A 21829-nucleotide genomic window follows, 5' to 3' on the forward strand; every position below is an offset into this window, starting at 1 on the left:
GGCACTTGGGTTGATTCCATATCTTGGCTATTTTAAATAATGCAGCAATAAATATAGGGGTGCATATATTCTTTTGAATTAGTGTTTTGGATTTCTTTGCAAAAATACCCAGAACTGGAATGAGCCACTCAGAGAAAGACAAGTACTGTGTGGTTTCATTTACATGTAGAATCTAAAGAACAAAATCAACAAACAACATGGAAACAGACAGAGAGAGTAGACGGGTGATTGCCAGGTGGAAGGAGAGTTGGGGGACTGGGTGAAAGTGGTGAAGGGATCAAGACGTACAAATCGGTAGTTATGCAGTAGTCACAGGGGCATGAAGTACAGCATAGGGAATGTAGTCAATAATAATGCAATAAATACGGATGGTACCAGGTTGGTAACGGAAATACTGGTACTGTGTAAAGTACATGATTGTCTAACCGCTATGCTGTACACCTGAAACTAACACAAAATAACAGTGAAAATAAACTGTAATTGAAATATAAAAATACAAGAAAAGGGTGAGACAAATAATATAATTCTATTTCAGAATAAATATGTTTTTTGCCCTTGTTATTTATTCTAACTTCACCAGTAGTCCTTTCTTTATGTCAGTGTCAAGTAACGTCTTATTTGACTTCTACTGAAGTGAAGAAGTATAACAGCATAAACTTCCTTTGGCCCCTGCAGTTGGTTGTCTTTACTGAGAATATTAGGATAATTCCACTAATAAATAGCAAATAAGTAGCAAATGATGATTGATACCATTACCTAAAAATATACCACAGAAATTTTCACATTTTATGAGTTCAGTGACCATGTTGATGGAATAGTAGAATGAATAAGATTGACTAAAGAGTAAAATAGTTCATTTGCACTGGATATTTTTACATTTTAAAGAACCATAATAATTTTCTCATTAATCCATTGTTTAAAATTTAGAAATAGATCGGTTTCCAACTTTCTAAATTCTGATTATGTAAACTTTAATTTTATAATGCTGTACACTTTAATATGAACTATGTATTTTTACAAATGAGGTGATTTGTTTGTTGAAATACTACATATAAAAATAAAGTGACAACTGTATTGTTTTATTAATCTATTATTTAAGAAGTTTAAATTAAATAAACACAAAGGTGTACGGGTCTTAATGTTCCTCTATTTGATACATTAAGGCCTCTGCTCATTTGTTTTTTTCACATATAAAACAAAGCTTTTATTTCATGATTAAAATGGTAAAATTATCTTTACATTTTAGCATTGTTTCTCTAGTTTACTTTCAAAATTCTTTCTTAACTGCTTTTTATAAAAAATTAGTTTTCTTCTTGTAGTTTTTAAACATATGGTGCTTTTTAATTTCTATTATGAAAGTGTATTTTTTCTCTAATTTGTGTAATTTTATGAGTAATTTAACCTCTCAATGTGAACACCAAAAATGTTTTAAAATGTATTAAAACATGTTTTTAAAAGTATGATACTTTAGTTTACAGTAAAATTATAGAATGGGATTACATTGATAAAATAATCACAATTTTAGGCAGCATTAAAGAATTCTAATTACATCAATAGATGAGGCATTATACCCATGTATACCAGTTCACATCATAGTAATTATGATTATGATTATTGATGTTGTTATTACTTTTTCAATAGACTCATCCATTCTTGACTCTTTTTCTGAAAGATCATAAGTAAAAATTAATTATGATATATTGAAATAATCATGAGTTTTATCTTTGAATTTTATAATTTCTTGAACAATGCACTCTAATATTTAATGTTAAAATTATTTTAGTGTTTATTTTGAGTCACTGCATTATATACAATAGGGAAAAAGTAAGTTCACAGTTGATATAGAAAATAATACAATAAATAATATATAATAATATAAGAATAAATTGTGTTTCATATACTCACAACTGTAAAACTACTTTTATTGAAGCCTGTATATTAACTGTTATATATCTACTTTATTGTAAGCCTGTCTCTCAACATGTTTCATTTTTTTAAAAGTGAAAATAATTCAAGAAAAATTATCTGAATTTATCAGATAAATATAATTGCTTAGCAAAACACACTGAAACACATGTTAACCAATGGTAATGTTAACTTCCTAAAATTGTTTTTTTTTACTCTCCAGGATTCATTCATTCATGCCTTCATTCATTCATTTGCTTTTTGTCCTCTTAGTTTGTTTCTGAGCCATAGAATATTTACTTGAATACAGATTTTTAAGATGCTAGGCATGAAAAGCCCTCTTAAAACAGAAGAGAGTTGGAGAAATGATGGTATGTAAATCCCTTGCATATAGCATATAATATCATGCAATCACAAATCTTTTCATAACCCATAAGAAAAGAATTGCATATTGGTGAGTTCTGTGGCTCAGATTTTGAGTTCAAAATTTAGCCTTACTGTTTTTGCTATGTAGTTAGCCTTTTGCATATAGGCTTTCAATTATTTGTCAAATTAAAAGAAAAATTATTGTAATATTTTACATTGTCTTACACTCTAAAATACTGATGATACAGATAATATCCTCAGCTTAATTGTGATGTTAGAAAAAATAAACATCTCTTATCTAAAACCTCTATTAGAGAATTTTCACATATTAATAAATAAAACTCACAATTTCTCTTTGTTATTGAATTACAGTAAAAGTTAAACAATTTGATGAATATGATAATAATGATGAAGGCATTTCTGAAGAAATAATGGTGATTATAACTCCACTGATAATTTTAATGTCCATACTTCTATTGCATCCTCACATGTTTAGTAGCTTCATGTGTCTGTGTCTAGTGTTCCCAATGCCTATTCAGCACTCCGAGGGGAGCCATTGGGTCCTTCTTACTTGTACATGATGCATTATGCCTCTTTATATGGATGTGGAGATTTGAAGAGTGAAGGTTGCCCTTACCAAGAACTCTGATGAACCTGAGAATCTTTGGTCTACTTGAAAACTAACAAGTTAGTCTGCTCCAGTTACATGGTGCTGGCAGAAGACAAATTCCTGGTTCAGATACAAACCATCCATAGCTGGGTTCCCTGAGCCCCAACGCCCAGAGGCAGACAGTAAGAGGGTGACATCTGCACAGGCAGGGTGATACATGTAGGAAAGGAAGCCTGAACTTAGGGAAACCAAATCTTTTATAATAGCTAGTTTTCATGCCTGCTGTTTCTCAGGAGGGAGAGTCTAACTGTGTCTTCCAACCCCGGAGAAGTCTGCTCTTTGCTCTATAGGGAAACTCTCTCTATTTCAAGGGAATTTGCTACATGAGCATTCTTGAAAAAACAGTCCAGAAAAAAAAGAAAGAAAAGGCAATCAGTGCCTGTGCTCTCAAAACAAACAAACAAAAAACAACAAAAAGAAAAACACACTAAGGCCTACAGATAATTGTTTTCTAAAAGCTTGTTTCTATAGTAGCAATATCTTGACTATAAGATAAAAAAAGTCTGCATGATATTTGGTCTAAATTAAAGTATCCCATATCTAAATTTTTTTTTTATCAACTAAGACTGTCTTCTATTCCTGCTTCTGAGGATAGAACCCGTATTTTCATTGCTTCAAGTGATACATGTCCCTTTAGCACTTGTTTTCTGCTATTTCAGACTTGTTTTATTTTATTTTCCACTACCCCCAGTTAAGGTCATGAGGTAACAATGCTTCTGATGTAAGTTGTATTTACTTCCTCGTGGAACTGGGGAAGACATTCTGGCCCGCAGCTCAGGTATCACACTAGGTGGGTAGTTGTGGCAATGGCATGGGTAATTAGCACGAGAAAGAGATCATACAAAACCAGAAAAAAATGCCAAAATATTGCAAATTGTACACACTCTATAGTTAGTTATTTGATTCCTATTATTTGAAATAGGACCAAGACATTGAATTTTTTTGTGTGTAGTTCTGTAAACATACCTATATTATAATATCAGATTTAGAATAACTTAGTACCACTTCTCCCTACCTTATTTTATATATTAACCTGTTTATTTTTATTTTTATATTTTTTTCTAGGCATGCATCTTATAAGATCAGGTCACACATTTCTTCTTTACGGTGCTGTAACTCCTGCCGCTAACGCATGCCTGGAAGAATAGACATCAATGGACATTAGTTCAGTGAACAAATAAGAAGTGTCATTATGACATGTGTAGGTATGTTTAAGTAGCACCGCTTATTTCATTCTGTGCTGCATGGTAAGTAAACACATAAAATGCAAGTTTAAGATCACCAGGGTTCAAAGGTACAAACAAAATACAAATTTTATGTTTTTAATTAAATGGCTAAAAATTATACTGTTAGTAGGCTCTTATTATTTCAGAAATGAGAAGAGGTACTTGACTTAATTTTCTTTTAAGTGCATACTTGTAAGATGAATCTGAGTGTGTCAAGCTGGAAATATTATTAAGGCAAAGCTTTAGAATACTTTGTAAGAAACTCCTTTTAAAGTCATTATGTAGTGCAAAGGGCTTGCTGCTCTTCAGTGCTGCTTAACAGCATGAGCTTGGGATCAATAGAAACCTGGGTTCATATCCAAGATCTGCCAATACTTACGTGATTTTGGCAAAATTTAAAAACTCCAGAAGCTTTATTTCCTTCCTTTATAAGATAAAGGTAATAATATATAACTCTCTGAGTATTCCATAAAATTATATATAAAAATGTTTAGCATTTTCCCTAGTTTAGTATTATTATTGAATTTTGATATTAATTTCTTAAATTTTTGTTTCAAGAAAATAACTAAGAAACCCATATTTACTATATTGTCTGCCATATTGTGAAAGTTACACTCCACATCTGCAGATTTTGGTTTATGAAAGATTGCCTTGCTTATCTTATTTCTGATATCAGTTTATTTATTAATTGTACAAATAGATTGTATAATGCCTGCATGTGTAAAATTTGGCATTACAACAAAATACATCATACTGAGGAAATAGTGTATAGTGATAGCCCTAGTTAGCAAAGTTGGTAAATAGCTGTGGGGACTAACATTCACAGATGTCAGGTGTGGAAAACTTTTGAATGACAGTAAGAAAATACACATGTAGATTGATGAGAACACTGAGTGAAATCATATTAATTACAAAGACTCATAACAGAGGGCATGTACAGGAATAGTTGTGGAGACTTGTAATGTTAAAGCTGAGATAGAATATTAAGAAAATTATCCCCTCTATTTATTATAAAATGTCCAGTAGTATCCTATTTTTCAGAGGATAGAGAAGAATATTTAGAGTTTTTATAAATCTAGATGTATTCACTACATAAATAGCCAAAATGCAAGTTATCACTGTAAATATTCAGCTATATAAGTGTACATCAGTGAAACTTTTTCAGAGACAGCAGATAGAGGCACATAACCTTTGGAAAGTTAAGAGGCAGCTCTATCGACTCTCTATTTGTGTTCAGATATTTCCTAACACTTGTTGCATGTCATAGTTTACAAAGTGGGAAAAAATCTGTAATCTCTTTTCAGCATGTTAAAAGTACTGTTGACTATCGACTCCTTGAAAAAAATTAGGTGAATAACTATTGATCAAGAAAGCTATGTCAGTAAATAAGACACCTAATGGGCAAAGCCCTGGCAGTGTCTCAGATGGGGACATTCACCAGAAGATATTTATAGAGTGTTTGTGTCTGAGACCAAGTATTTGATTTCTGTTTTTTTATTAATATTCAAGTACAGTTGTCTCCATTTTCCTCCCACCACTCCCCCCACCCCAGCCATTCCCACTTCACACCCTTGATCCTAACCCCGCCCTTTTGGTTTTGTCCATGTGTCCTTCATACACGTTCCTAAAAACCATTCCCCCCCTTTCCCACCTCCCCTTTGGTTACTGTCAGTTTGTTCTTTTTTAAAAAAATTTATTTTTATTCAGTTACAAGTGTCTGCATTTTGTTCTTAAAATCAATGTCTCTGGTTATATTTTGCTTGCTTGTTTGTTTTGTCGATTAGGTTCCACTTATAGATGAGATCATATGGTATTTGTCTTTCACTGCCTGGTTTATTTCACTTAGCATAATGCTCTCCAGTTCCATTCACGCTGATGCAAAGGGTATGTGCTTCTTCTTTCTTTCTGCTGAGTAGTATTCCATCATGTAAATGTACCACAGTTTTTTCATCCATTCATTTACTGATGCGATCAAGTATTTGAAAGTGTGTCAATTAAAGCTGAAAGTTGATTGGGATCAGGCAACATTTATAACATGATAGTTTAGGAATGGTGGATACCTGAGGCAAGAGTCATGAAATGAGCTGTTCTAAGTAAACTGTAGTTTAATAAGCCCTTGGGAATAAACAGTGATAGCTGCCTTAATATAGTTTAGAGGGTCCCTCTCTCAAAAAATAACAGTGAAATCATTTTGCACATCGTCTGTGGCAATGATTTCTTAGAACAACCCTATTTCTATGGACCTAGCTGGCCTTTGTTTTCAGTCCTGTTAATTAAAACATGTGGATACAGATAGTCTCAGCTCCCTGTGTCCATGCTTTTCAGGCTCATAGACCCGTTCAGGCATTACATAGTTTTCTGGCTCTAATAGAAAACAGAACTTTATCTATTCAAATGTGAAGCATATAGACTGGAAGGACAAGACTATAGTTCATGTTAAATAAGTGACTCTTGATTCATAATTAACACTCAGCTAAATTCAGGAAACTAATGAAAGAGTACTTCTTATACACCCACCCACTCAATGTAGTACCTCTTGTAAAAGCCCCCTGTAACCACAACTTTTAAATATCTTCTGTGGCAAGAACTAGTAGGACTTTTGAAAAAAGTGATGAAATAATTATATCTTAATAGACAATGAATTGGTAGTAATCTTAATCATTTAAAAATGGTAACAGATCTAGGAATTCAGTTAGAAATTAGACACTGTTGAGGGATATACAAGGTTTGCTGCTGTTAGATTTGTTGACCTGCTAGGCAGGAAAGTCTGGATTATATTATTTCACAGTTTGTTTGGTGAACTGTGAAATAATTGGACTCAAAGCTAATTTTCTTTTTTCTTTATTTTCTTGTCCTGCTATTGCTATTATTTGTATGTAGTGGTATATGCAACCCACCATGTAATCCAAAAGGATTTCTAGGTGGCCCATTCAGGTACTTCCAGTTGCAGATGACTAAGTGATCACAGAGAGCCATTGGATATCATTGGTGTACTTCAATGTCCCTAAGCTATTTCTGTATTTCTTACTTTCATAAGTGATTTAACCTGACACTGTGATCTGCAGGGTTTGTAGAGAAATCACATATGAAAGTAGCAGTACTCCAACACCATGACAAGTTTATGATCTGAATGAATTCTGATTACCCAGTTTTATTCAACAATAAGGGTATTGGTTGTGCCCAGTAAAACTCAATAAAGCATTCCTAAAATTGAGTGACAAAATTGTCCTGCTCTTCTCCAAACTTCCAACTTAATACCTTGCTGTAGTGCCACATTTGAAACTATTTCCACATGCGGAAAAAGCTATTGTGTGCATCCGGCTCTATTTACTACCACTGAAGTCTGAGATGTTAAAATTTTTCTTTGTTCCCCACCTTTTTTTTTTTCCTAACACTAGTGTAACACAGCCCACAGTATGCTTTGAGAGAAAGTGAAGTTATTCAGATCCAAAGGACTATATTTTAAATGTAATTGAGAAACTTCTTATATACAGACTTGCACTATGGAAGAAAATTAAAATTGTTGACTTATACGTCTCGTGCTAGGCATAAGTCATAGTCGGCATTGGGCGCTGGAGGCAGAGACAGCAGTAGACTCCGGCCAGGGCTAGAAAGCTGCCTCTACAGTCATGAGAGGAGTTCTGTGGAGGCAGCAACATTCTTTTGAGTTTAAATGCATTTTTGATCCCTAATGTATAGTAGTCTAGAAACGCATTGCCACCTGATGTTTAATGTAAAAGTAGGATTAAAAGAGAACTGTGTGTTTGCCTAGGAAGTAGGAGTACAGGACTGGACTTTGATCAATTTTGCCTGATTGCTGAAGGGTAATTTTTATTTATTTTTGGCAATTCTCTCTATTCCAGTTGGATACACTAAAAAGTATATTTACCTCGAAAATGTGAGTAATGTACTGACTTTTCCAAATGGCTGAAACAAACTGGGGAAAGGAAAGCCTGCTGGTAAAGAAGACAAGGTAATTCAGTTCTTTCTGAACCTCTTGAACTTCAAGCAGAAAACTAGAGCGTTCCAAGACCAGCTTTTTCTCCACCTACCCACAGTTAACAACATGAGAACAAATTTGAATTACTCTTTGTAATCAACTCATATGATTACTGCCAACAGGAGAGATAATCAATACTAGCAGAGATGAGATTGTAGTCAGTGAATGACTTGTAACCTCAACTGTTTTAGGATTTTTGAGTAAAGCGTGGCTCTTGGGAGACAAAATGAAAACTGAGAGTGAAAGAGAAGGAAAAGGTCACTGCCCTCAATTTCTTTTATTAATTTGTTTACCGCACAAGAAATAAGTGGAAATGACTGACAAATGTTATCTGTAAACTCTTTAGATTTTGTTCTTGTTGTTTTGTTTTAGTATGAGCCTCAATGTCATGGTTTTATGTGACTACTTGTTGAATATTTGTATATTAAGAGCCTGAGGCGATAAAATCTTAATTAAGGTTACCAGAATACTAGTGCTACTTGCTATTTTATATTTATTTATGATTTAAAAAAATAAACATATTGGCCTGTTATAATCTCTAAGATTTAAACTAAAAATACATCTTTGGTTTATTAGAGGGATTTGCCATTTCTTCCTCTTTTATATAGATCCAGATTATGGGAACCATTAATTTGGGAGATGGATCATGGAAAAATAAGTTGTAAAGGGATATCATGGTAAAAGTCAACACGTGGTGTTCAAATTTATTGGATAGGCCTAGTACTTAAAATATATGATGTAACCGGGATTACAGGAAAGCATGTAGATGTTTATAAAAAGGAATTGTATTCTCAGCAGGTACTTTCATATCACCAAGAATTATTTAACTCTACTAAAATGTTAAACCCTGATCAAAAACACTTAAAATAAGCAGACTGGCCTGTTGATAATGTAAAATCACAAAATGATAAGAAAGATAGACATCATTGAAGTTTTAAAAATGTCATTCATTTAAACATTTATATTTTTTCCCATATCTTATCACAGCCTCTCTAATTACTATCTGAGGAAAATAAAATATAGGTCTTTGCCATGTTCATTTATTGCCACCAGATGTCCACTTGAAATTGTTAGAAATGTCAGCATAGTTAAAGGTGAACTTCGGCTTCTTTTTTCCCGGCACCTGAAACTCTGTTCCATCACTGGTATTCCCTTCTCAGGTCTCAGAACCTGTTTTTCAGGAGGTGAGTGAGGAGTCACTTTATAACATTACATACTTTCCATACCAGAAGTCCTTTGTGGCATATTAAGATGTTTGTTCATTATTTGAAGAACAGTAAAGTAGAGAGCAACATTTTGCAGTGATAATCATAAAAATATAACTTTCATTTGTAAGTAGTTATCAGGGGAAAGACTCTGTGCTAAAAGATATATATCTTCCTCCCAGATTCTTATATATCAGGTTCTTATATTTTTGTTAATCACTGACACTATTACAGATGTCTTCCCTTTTGCCCCGTTTGCCTCTGTGCTGGCCTGCACCACACTGGGCTACACATATATGCACATACGTTCTTTGGCTCATCTCCTCCCACTTCCTCCTTCCCCCACCTCCCTCCCCTCTGACAACTGTCTCTCTGTTCCATGTTTCCATGCCTCTGGTCCTATTTTGTCTGTCAGTTTACTTTGTTTATTAGATTCCGCCTATAAGTGAGATTGTATAGTATTTTTCTTTCTCTGACTGGCTTATTTCTCTTAGTGAGAGAAATTAAAAGTAATTGTCTTGTATTTTTAAATTTGCACCATATATTTTAACATAACTTTTTTTTACAGAGATTCTAAGTGAAACCCTAAAAACCAAATAAGTAGCATGTGCATATTGAAGTTACTGACCAGGGATTCAGGACCCAAACATAGATCCAGTCCTTAAGGTTCTAAAGGTTATGCTCTTTCTGTGGGTCTGACATTGAGATAACCTGGTTCCAACTTGAAATTGCTGATGAGTAAGATGTAACACAGTGTAACACTTGTGTTATCCTTAGGTTTTAGTTTCCCCATTATAGATTAATATGTTGATTTTTATTAGTGCACAATGCACATTTAAGAGATAAATTCTATTTTTCCATATATCCATCATTAGATAAATGTCAACGTATACAAAAGATCAGTGTTAAGATCAGTAGTGACCTACTTCACTAGGGCACTTGTGAAGTAGGCAAAGAGAAGAGTATTTTGACTCTTCACTCTGTTAGGCATTCCTTTCTGACTTGCCTTAGGTCTTGTTCATTTGCCTTTCCAGGTAAATGAAATTTTACCTTTTTTTGGGGGGGGGGGGGCAGCAGTTATCTTTACCTTTTGTTTGTTTATCATGCTTGAACATACATGTGTGTAGTTTGACAAGTCCTTTATTAAAAAAAGGAAATACTTTAAAATATATTGTTCCCATGAGAGGAAAACTTTTTTCTGTTAATTATAACTCGGAAAATTATTTATTTGTGACCTCTTCCTGCTGTGAAGTACCAATATTTTATTAAAGTCTCCTATATTTCACACAAATGGGTCAAAACCAGACAATTGGGGAGATAAAATGGTATATTGTAAAATAGTTATATATGTTACACCCCAACACACACAGTACTTATACATGCGCATACAGATACACGTATTCTCACAGGTAAATATGCACAGTCACCTTAAGTGTGAATTTGACGTAGTAGCATCTCTGGGCCACAAGATTTCTGGGCTATGATGTCATAGCCCCTCAATAAGCTTGACTTCAATAGTGCATCATTACTATTTTATAAGCTTTTAAATTTTTCAAAATTATTTTCAATTTTTACATATTTTAGAATGACACAACATAAGAAATTCTATGTGTTCTTTAAAATATTAATTTCATAATTGATATTTGAAATGGTAAAACATAAAAAAATAATTGCTAGGACATTAAGTTTAATGCACAAGGGCAGTCTCCTCATACTGGCTCCTCAGAAGTCTGGACAGGACCAGGGGTAGGTCTTCTGTATATAACATACATTTTCAAAATACTTCTTTGTGTTACTAACTTCCCAAATATCTGAGGTTTTATGCAACAGGGACTTTAAGTTAATAGTCAATATATCACTTTCCCTTCCCCATTTCCCACCTGTATCTCCTCAAGGACACCAATGAACTAGATTAGTACTAAGGGCACTGCTAAATTTCTGTATCCCGCTTCCCTTTCCACTGAGTTCTTTCGTGAGCTATACTACATGGCTGTTCGTCACATTCTCACCGTAATGCGTTACACTCCTGTGATTTCTTTATAACATTTTTTTCTTGATTTGCAGGAAAACTCTTCAAAAGCAGGTTATCATTCACTGAACCTGTACATAAAGAAATGACCTTCAGGTTTGTTTCTTGTTCTAAATAATTTCTCTTTCCTTGTAGAAATTTTTCAAGGTAGCACAAATTTTTTAGCTTGTTGTCCCAAGTTTTCCCTGTGAAGTTGTGGCTGGTGGTATTGGGACACATACATACACACACTCCTTTGTGTTACATAGGAATGAATATTTATGAATGCTACACCTATTAAAAAATTTTTATCTTCTTGTTTTTGAAATTATTTTAGTTATTTTATGTGTGCAGACAAAATGAAGAATACATCGTGTAATACTTTTAAAAAAATGTGTGTGTATTTTTGAATGTTTTAGCTATTTTAAATACCTAAGTATTGATCTAGTTAGTGACTCTTTATTTACCTTAAGTAGTCATGTTTCATGATATTAATAAAGGGATAGAAGTACACCATCAAATAGTGCTGACCTTTATTGATTTAAAAAATTGCTCAATATGTGAGGAATGTATGTCTAAGTATAGGCTTTACCTAAAGGTGGACTAGACGCATCTCAGTTATCAAATATCTTGTGAATTAGTCAGCTTAGGCTATTATTGTGTGGTAATCCATGACCCAAATCTTAGTGGTTAAGTCCAACAAAATTTTAGGAGACATCTTTTCTATGAACCAATCATGGTTTGGTAGATAAGTTTACTCCACATAGTCACTTTGAGATGCAGTCTGAGGGAGACCTATCATCCTGTAGCTGAGTCATCTGGAAGACCTGGCCTTTTTATTACCATGGATGGTGAGGAACCTGCTTGAAAGTCTTAAACTATCAATTAAATGTGTTGACACAGAAGTTCTTATGTACCATCACTCTACCTTCACCAGAACTAGCAGAAAGGGCCATTCTGCTTTATATCTGGATGGACTGGAGGCCAAGATAAGGGGACACCAGAGGAGGAGATTTGATGGAAATGCAAACATAATCTGTCACATACATTCATGTATCATTTTACAAGGTTTATGTAAAATTTCCAAATATCTGACAAATTATTTTATTATACTATTTTAATTTAAACATTAATGATATTCCTAGAGTTCATTAATATTCAAACCATTTGATTAAGCATGTACTTATTATCTCTTATTGTTTCCCTATGTATATTATTTTAATTGATATTGGTAATTGTAATATTTTAATAATTAACTGACTAATCATTGTCTATGACATGTAAGACTTCTAAATTATATTTGATACTGCCTCTTTTTTCTAGACATTTTAATATGAAAAGTCGATAACTTCAAATATCTTTTTGATGTTACTGAGAAAAGTAATAGTAGTAAATTTCAAAAAATTTCCAGACTTTTTAAAAAAGATTTTACTTATTTTTTTAGAGAGGGGAAGGGAAGGAGAAGAGAAACATCAATGTGTGGTTGCCTCTCGTACGCCCCCTACTGGGGATCTGGCCTGCAAACCAGGCATGTGCCCTAAACTGAAAATCAAACCAGCAACCCCTTGTTTCACAGGCCAGCACTCAATCCACTGAGTCACACCAGCCAGGGCTAATTTCAGAATTGTTCATATGTTTTCTCATTTATAAAGTGCATTCATAGACCTTATCTTTAAAAAATGTACTGCTTCCTTTCCTTGGGAAAGGGAGCAGTATAAAAAATCTGTAAGAATCCTTTGGCATTTATATTTAATTATGTGTTGTATCAACACTTCCATATAGTACAGTACAAATCACCACAGTACATTTATATAAATTATCAACATTTTCTCAGTTTTATGCCATACACTCCTGTGTGGTTAACTTGAATAGTCAGGCCAATGCTTTTTGGTTCCTGTTATCCTCAAAGCACTGATACCTGCTGCAAGGATGAGGCTCAACTTGATGAATATAATAGAGTTGAATAGATAAAGCACTGCGCATGCATTTGTTTCATTGTTTTCTAACTCAAGAGAGTTCGTTTTCAGAATTGCATAATAAGAAAGAATTATTTTCATGGATATGAGTGAATCTATCTGTGATGGATTTGAGGACATGCATAATTGTAAAAACAAATTATTCAAAACCATTTACATTTCACTTTGGGATATTTACTACAATTTGAAGAAGTAGAATAAATAATCATCTGATACATGATTTGCTTGAATTAAAGTTGAAATTGTCTGCCTTATCTGGGAATACTTGTATTATAGACTAAAGCAAGGATGCTCTCTGTGTACTGAAAGCTGTGGGAAGTTAGTGTAGGATTAAAAATTCAACTTAAAGTACCCTGCAACTGAACAACTCCACATGGAAAAGGAGAAAGTTCTTTGTCTTTATAGCTTAACTGAAGAAAGCACAAAGTGTTAAGTCATTGGATTCGAATGCACTGATAATAACTAATGTTAGATGTACTCTGGCTAAAAGCCAATCATAGATTACATATCACCTGATTTGCCATTTGCCACTGTGTGTGTGCTATTTATCAAAAGTCTTATTTTTAGTCACAAGGCTCTTATATATAAGACAGTTAGAGCCTTCCCATTTCTAAATCTAATCCTACAAAGTAATATACTTTCTGAAGACTTAACTGTTTTACATATTTATGAAATTCTCCACAGTCCCCCTAAGGGATTCATTTCTCAATTGTATCATAAGACGCCACATATAATATAGCTGGGCTTAGTTTTCCATCAGGTATTGTTCTACAGCTACATGGTGTTTTCTATTTGTCGCGGTCTAGAGCCATCTGAGGATGCAGCATTGACCGAATCTGCTCAATGTGCAGGGCTCATGCCTGCAAGCACTGGGACTCCATAAGACTTATCACTGTGCATTTCTGTGTCATATCAGCAAGCTCATCTGCAGAAATACATTCTGACTGAGTAACCCTGGGGTAGATAATGCTTAATTCTCCATTTCAAAATCATCTAGGAATGGAAAAATGATTCAGCTGGAAGGCATTCGCCCTGTCAGCACCCTATTATCCTAACACAGTGTTTACTCTGTCACGGGTTTCAGTTATCCTTACACAGTTTGATAATCATTTTTGGAGCCGGTCTGGTGTATAACTTAACACCGGTTCACAGTATGCCTAGGACTGGCTTTAACCTCATACCTATGGATTTGCATCTTTCTGACTAGTCCCTCCAGTCTCTGCTTCTGAGAAATATACTTAGAAAAGATATAATTGGAGGGTAAATTATTAAACATTAAAAAACCATTTGTTAAAAATGGTCTAAAGCTATTTTAGCAGTTACCAATTGCCAATATACTGAAAGAACTGTATCCACTGGGAAAGAGGAACGTTTTTAGGTGAACATTATACACACATGCATATATGTCACACAAACGCACACTACTGTCATACATACACATGCATGCACAGATATATAGGCACTGTCTACAGTGTGTGTTTGAGTGTATTGCTGTATAAATGTCTATAAGGTATGATGGAATTATATTAAGACATTAAGAAATTTGATATTGCTTACAAATTGAATTTATTAGTTATTTAGATTTCTATACCCCATACCTGTTTATAAAATATCCTCTTAAAACTAAAATTCATTAATTTCCCATACAATGAAAAATAGTTACTGCAAATATATTTTATCCATATAAATATACTTGAAAATTGCAAGCAGTTTTTCAAAAAGTCAAAAAATGGTTGGGGATGTATACAAACAGAAAACAAATCTGAATTTCAGTAGGTTTAACGTTAGGTTGGCTGTAAAATGATGTTTTTGTCTATAAATCTAAGGAATATGGTTTATATAAAATAATATTATTAACAAAACTGTGCATCTTAACATAACTATTTCTTCTTAATGGCCATAATAAGGATTACAATTTTTTATATATTTGAGTTGAATCACTTATTTACATATTTAATCAATCAATAATAATACCTTTTCTTGAGTCATTGTGCCCGATACTTTAGCATTATACTTAGAAAATTTAGATATATAGTATCAACATTGTAAATATATCGGTGTTAGTTTGCTCTTTTGTTTGTTCTTTTCTGATTGCATCTTTCTTCAGCACCTCTTCCGAATGAAACTGGTGAAACTCATACAGGATGCTACAATATTTTCATGATTCTGGGATACTAATGAGCTTTGAAAATTATCTTCCAAAACCTTTTTTTGGTCTACATTACACATATTTTTCCTATTTGAAACATTTAGGATATCATAATATAAATATATTCAAAATAAAATAATGTCAGCTGACTTCATGTTAGATTTGAAGATTTTGTCAAGGTTTGTATATTTGAAGAATCATACCTTTGAATTTATAATATGCATATACTGCTATGTATAGATAAGGTTTTTCCTTCTGGCTTGGTTTGTAATCCAAATGAGCTAAATACTTTATAATCATATATGTTTGTATGTATACATACACAGGTATATGCAATTACATATATTATTTTAATGTATGTAACAATGCATGTATATATTTATATGTGCATTGTATGTGTGTTTGTGTGTATATTTAGTTTCTTAGGGCTACTGTAACAAATTAACACATACTTGACAGTTTAAAACAACAGGTATGAAGTCTGGACGTCTGAAATGAAGATGCTGCCAAGGTTGATCCTCCTGGTTTCTGAAGGAGTGTCTATCTGTTTAAACACTGCCTCCTAGTTTTTGAGGGTTGCTGTCAATCTTTGGTGTTGTTGAGTTTGTAGACACATCCCTACAGCTTTTACTTTAGTCTTCATGTGGTGTTAGCTCCTATGTGTCTCTGTAACTCTCCTCTGCTTAAGTCGTGTTTAATTTAGGGCCCAAACTAGTCTAGTAGGACCTCATTTTAATTTAACTAATTGCATTTGCAAAGGCCCTGTTTCTAATAAGATCACATGTACAAGTGTTGGGGTCAGGACTTCCACATACCTTTTTGAGAGACTCAGTTCAACATACTGGACATACAAGGGGGAAGCCCTCCAAACAGTATTATGTTCTGGAGGGTGGGGCCCTTGTAGTACAGGCTTCCCCCACTGGTGAGTGTTCTAGGAACCCATTTATGTCAGTGCACCAGTTGGCATTGTTGTGAGAGGCTGCATTGGGTTTCAGTGGATTTTTTTTTTTTGGACTCTTTTAGTGTGTTTGCGCATTTCATGGTGGGTGATTTACAAGTGCACTGGCCCACACGCTGCGCAAAGTGTGCAACAGTTTTTGACCAACAAGGGCATGTTGCACCCTCCCTATTCACCTGATCTCACCACAAGGGGCTTTGGTCTTTCCCCGGATGAAAAAAAGTCCTCAAAGGGAAGAGTTTGGCTGATGTGGAAGGGATGAAACAAAAAATGGTAGAAGCACTAAAAGGAGTCAAAATCAACAAATGCAAAAACTGCTTTGAGCAGTGGAAAAACGTCTCAATAGGTTTATTGCATCAAATGAAGAGTACTGTGAAGGTGACTGAAGTATAAACATGTAAGAATAAATACACAATTTTTTATAAATAAATTTCAGACTGTTTGGGGTTCTCCCTCGTGTCTCACAATTCTCTTCATTAATAAAGTGTGTCATACAACCATATATTTTGCGTGTGTACGTTTGTCATACATAAGCCCACTTCCTGTTTTGCTAAGAAAGGGGTGTTTAACCACGTAACGATGCCTTTCCCACAGAGGAATGCCACAGCTGCCGCCACTAGAACAGCTGCAGACCAGTAGCTGTGGAAAGAACTGTGTAATTTTTTTATTTGCCCATTAATCTGAAGCACGGATCTTGTAACCAGTTATTTTATATTATTTTATTTACACTACTTTAGCTAATAAATAAATATTAATTCAATACAAAATTGAATATATCAGTGTTTCAAAGCATTATATCAAATGAATTTGAATGCATTCAATTAAAAGGACAGTAATATACAAAAATTTAACTCCAACTGCATGAAGTAGAAAATAGATTGTATCTTCACTATTTGAAATTGTAAAGAATGCCAATAAATGGTAAACATTAATTTTAAGACTAGATTCTTAGCATCCATCTAATTATTTTTTCTTTTTCTTTTTAATCATTTTTAATTAATGTTCGAATATAGTTGTCTCCATTTCCCCACCACCATTTTCCCCCACCCCACCCACCCCCACCTCCCAACCTTAATCCTGCCCCACTTTGGTGTCTGTGTGTCTTTTATACATGTTCATTGATGACTCTTTCCCTTCTTTCCTCAGTTGTTTCCCTCCCCTCTCCCCTCTGGTTACTGTCAGTTTGTTCTTAATTTCAATGTCTCTGGTTATATTTTGCTTGCTTGTTTATCCTGTTTATTAGGTTCCACTTATATGCTGGAAATAGCCTAAGTGCCCATCATTAAATGAGTGGATCAAAAAACTGTGGTACGTTTACACAATGGAATACCATGCAGCAGAAAGAAAGAAGGAGCGCCTACCCTTTGAGGCAACATGGATGGAACTGGAGAGCATTATGCTAAGTGAAGTAAGCCAGGCAGTGAATGACAAATACCATGTGATCTCACCTATAAGTGGAACCTCATCACCAAAGCACCCATGTAATTCTAACCTCATGCTGTTTAAGACACCATATTAGATGCTTGAAATTAAAATGAATGATGGCACCATTATAAATATGCTGGGCCCATAGGAAAAGGTTGGGAATATCCTGAACAAATGGAAAAGTAAGGTTACCCAGCTCAAAAATAAAATAACTAACAACATTTATAAACATGTTTATAAAATAACTATACAGACCCAATTCCTCTCAAAATCCTCCCAAAGAATATATTTTTACTTGTCAATATTATTAAGAAGTTGAACAGGATCAGTGAGAAAACCTACTCTTAAATGTTTATGAATATCTTTCTAAAGTTTATTTTATTATAATAATTTCAAAATTATAATAAAGTTGAAAGAACTTTATAGTGTATACTAATATACTTACTGTTTAGATTCTACCATTAACATTTCCTATACTTGCTTAATCACATTTATACCTGTCTGTCTACCCTTGTCTCCATGCATTAACCCACATGTACCTTTTTCTAAATACTTTATGAGACCAGCATTCTTCTTCATGATAATCAGGGACCAATATTTATTACAACTAAATTGTTCTTACCAAATTAGAGAGAAGATATCCTGGACTCTCTTTGTTTAAAATCATTTGCCTCTTCTTTAATTTTTTTCATTTTCATTCAGTTATTGTTCACATTTCACAAAATTGACCCATTTATAGTATTTAATTCAATGACTTTAATGTGGTCACAGAGTTGTGAAATCATTGCTCCTGTTGAAGTTTAGAATATTTTGATCACACCAAGAAGAAACCCAGTACGTTATTCTTTTTTATTGCCAAATAATATATCATTTTGTTTATTTATCCATCGATTAAAGGACATTTGTATGGTTTCCAGTTTTTGGCTAGTGTGAATAATTTATATATGGAAATACAAGTAAAAGTACTTTTGTGAGCATATATTTTCATTTTTCATGGGTACATAAACAGGTCTGGAATTAATGGGTCACCTCAAAACATTAGGTTTACCATTTGGAAATTAAGAAGAATTTACAAGGTGCTGTCCCACCTTACAGGTAATCAGCAGTGCATGAGCGTTCTATTTTTACACACCTTGCCAACACATTTCCTTTTTTAAAGTTATAGCTGTCCTTGTGAATGCGAAGTACTATGTTGTGTGGTTTTGACTTGAATTTTCCTATAACCAATCGCATCGACTATCTTTTCAAATGCTAATTGGTCATTAAATACCTTTGGGGAAATAATTATTAAAATTACTTTTTCAATAGTTTAAACCCCAATATTAAATTGCATTTTATGTCTTTACATAATTAAGTGTAAGAATTCTTTATACATTATGGATAAAACTCCTTCACTGGATTTGTGTTTTGAAAATATTTTCTCCCATTCTGTAGATTATTTATTTCCCTTTTTGGTAGCATTTTTACAGGAGAGACATTTTCAGTTTGGATATGGCCAGTGTATTTCTTCATTCTGTGTCTCTAATTCAGTCATGTAGTTGTTATTACATTTTGGTTCTGGTTATCAGGTAGAATTTCCAGGAAAAAAAACAGAAGTTTCACATACACTCCCTTTTTCTGTATAAGTGTGTCCCAAATAATGCAAATACACAGTAAATGAGTACTTGTTTTTTCTCTGAAAATCAAATTCAACTGGGCATCCTTTATTTGCAAGACATAGCCACCTGATAGGAGGATACCTAGAATGAAGTGACTAATTCTTTGAAAAGTGGAAAATACTGAAAATCACTAGGCCCAGATTCTAACTTAAGTTCTGCAAAGGACCCTGTAAGTCATTTAGCTTCACTTTCTGCCTTTATATGTGTGACATATAAGGAAGATAAATGCCCACCTCACTTTCTCCACAGGATCCTTGCTACAATGAATGAGGCAATGCACATAAACACAGAGCATATTGGAAGACAAATACTCTATAAAACTGTAGCATCATCATTATTATTATTGCTACATTATAGAGAGAATTTCTGAAAAGTCAGCTGGCTGAATATATTATAGTAATCTCCTACAAAAGAGAAAATAAAAACATTACAATGCAGATTTAATGGCTTCGTCTTCTGTTTCATTCAACACAGCTTGAGAATATAGCAGTACCAGCTTTGGATTATTACAAAAGTGCATTATTTTCTGTTTTATGTTACCTTTATGCCTTCCTAACCATAACCTAACAATATATACACCACTGCATTTACACATTTCCTTACATTTCTAAAAATCATTAAAGGATAGTCACAGGTGCTAGATTTTTTAGATTATATCTTTACTCTTATATGTGGCTCTATGTATGTATATGCATGCATATTTAAAATACAATTCTCTGTGCATAAATAATTCAGAATACCCAGTATCTAATTCTATGAAGGTCATGTGGTTGCTCACATGTTTAACAAAATATAAGTATGTTAGTTTATATAACATATCATGATTGCTTCTTCTTATAATGAAAAGACCATGTATTTTTCAAACAGTAAATGTTAGAATAATTACTTTGGTTAGCTGTATAACCATGGGCAAGTCACCTTCCCATGGATACTTTATGTAAAACATTGTGAGATTGTACAAATTAATTAATTTTAAGCTCTGTTTATATTCTAATATACTTGGAGCATACAGAGAGCTTAAGGCAAGGAGGGGGTAAAGAAAAAAGGGTAAATTCTAGGATAAATTTAGAATATTTGAGAAAAACATATATATATATACACACACACACAAATCTTAAAGCAAAATGTCACAATTAAAGCATTTAAATTTCAGTTTTCCAAAATAATTAGAACCATGGGATTTTGTGACTTTAAAAAATGTATTACTGGGTCAAAAGGTAGATCCATTTTTAAATTTTGAGGTATCTCCATACTGTTTCCACAGCAGCTGCACCAGTCTACCCTCCTACAGCAGTGCACTAGGGTTCCCTTTTCTCCACATCCTCCCCAGCACTTGTTGTTTGTAGATTTATTAATGATGGCCATTGTGACGGGCGTGAGGTGCTATCTCGTTGTGGTTTTAATTTGCATCTCTCTTTTGGCTAGTGATATTGTGCATCTTTTCATATGTCCGTTGGTCATCTATCTGTGTGTCCTCTTGGGGAAGTGTCTGTTCAGTCCTTTGAGCATTTTTTAATTGGATTGTTTGTTTCTTTGGTGTCGAGTTTTAGAAGTTCTTTATACATTTTGGATATTAGTTTCTTATCCAAAGAAACCCAAACAATAATTCAAAAGAACATAAGCACCCCTATGTTCATTGCAGCATTATTTACAATCACCAAGATATGGACACAGCCCAAGTGTCCATCAGTAGATGAGTGGATAAAAAGACTATGGGATTTTTATACAATGGAAATTTTTATACACACTACTTGGCTATAAAAAGTGAAGAAAATTTTACCCATTGTGACAACATGGATGGACCTGGAGAACATTATGCTAAATGAAATAAGCCAGTCAGAGAGCGACAAATGCTGTATGATTTCACTCATCTGTAGAATCTATTGAACTGAACTAACAAAAGAGATAGACTCATGGATAGAGAGCAGGTTGACAGCTATGGGTCGGGGGAGGTTAGGGGCTGAAGGAACTGAGCAAAAAGGGAAACAGACTCATGGACATGGACACCAGTGTGGTCATGGTGGGGGAGGGGGTTAAATGGTAATGGAAAAATACAATAAGGAATTTTTTTAATGTATTATTATTTGTTCCTTAATTTGTATAATTTCTACAAATATTAATTTTAGCATGTAATTCATAAAGTAAAGTACATATCAGAAGGTGTGTTGGTCAGAAAACCAGTCAAATATGGAGATTTTATCTCAGCACATATTTAATTAAAGACACTTTATAACTGGTAATTTGTTTTGTAGTTAAAATTACTTTCTTTCAAGTTACTTTTTG

General features: G+C 33.7%; 1 non-coding gene across 1 annotated transcript; it reads right to left on the bottom strand.

Annotated features, from left to right (window-relative positions):
• Window positions 1-16977: 16977 nt before the first annotated feature.
• On the bottom strand, window positions 16978-17110 carry LOC112314090 (small nucleolar RNA SNORA41). Its single transcript, XR_002975764.2, has one exon. It is a non-coding gene; the product is annotated as a small nucleolar RNA SNORA41 (small nucleolar RNA).
• Between the last annotated feature and the right edge of the window lie 4719 nt (window positions 17111-21829).

This window comes from Desmodus rotundus, chromosome 13 (genome assembly GCF_022682495.2).
Source record: "Desmodus rotundus isolate HL8 chromosome 13, HLdesRot8A.1, whole genome shotgun sequence".
NCBI lineage: Eukaryota > Metazoa > Chordata > Mammalia > Chiroptera > Phyllostomidae > Desmodus > Desmodus rotundus.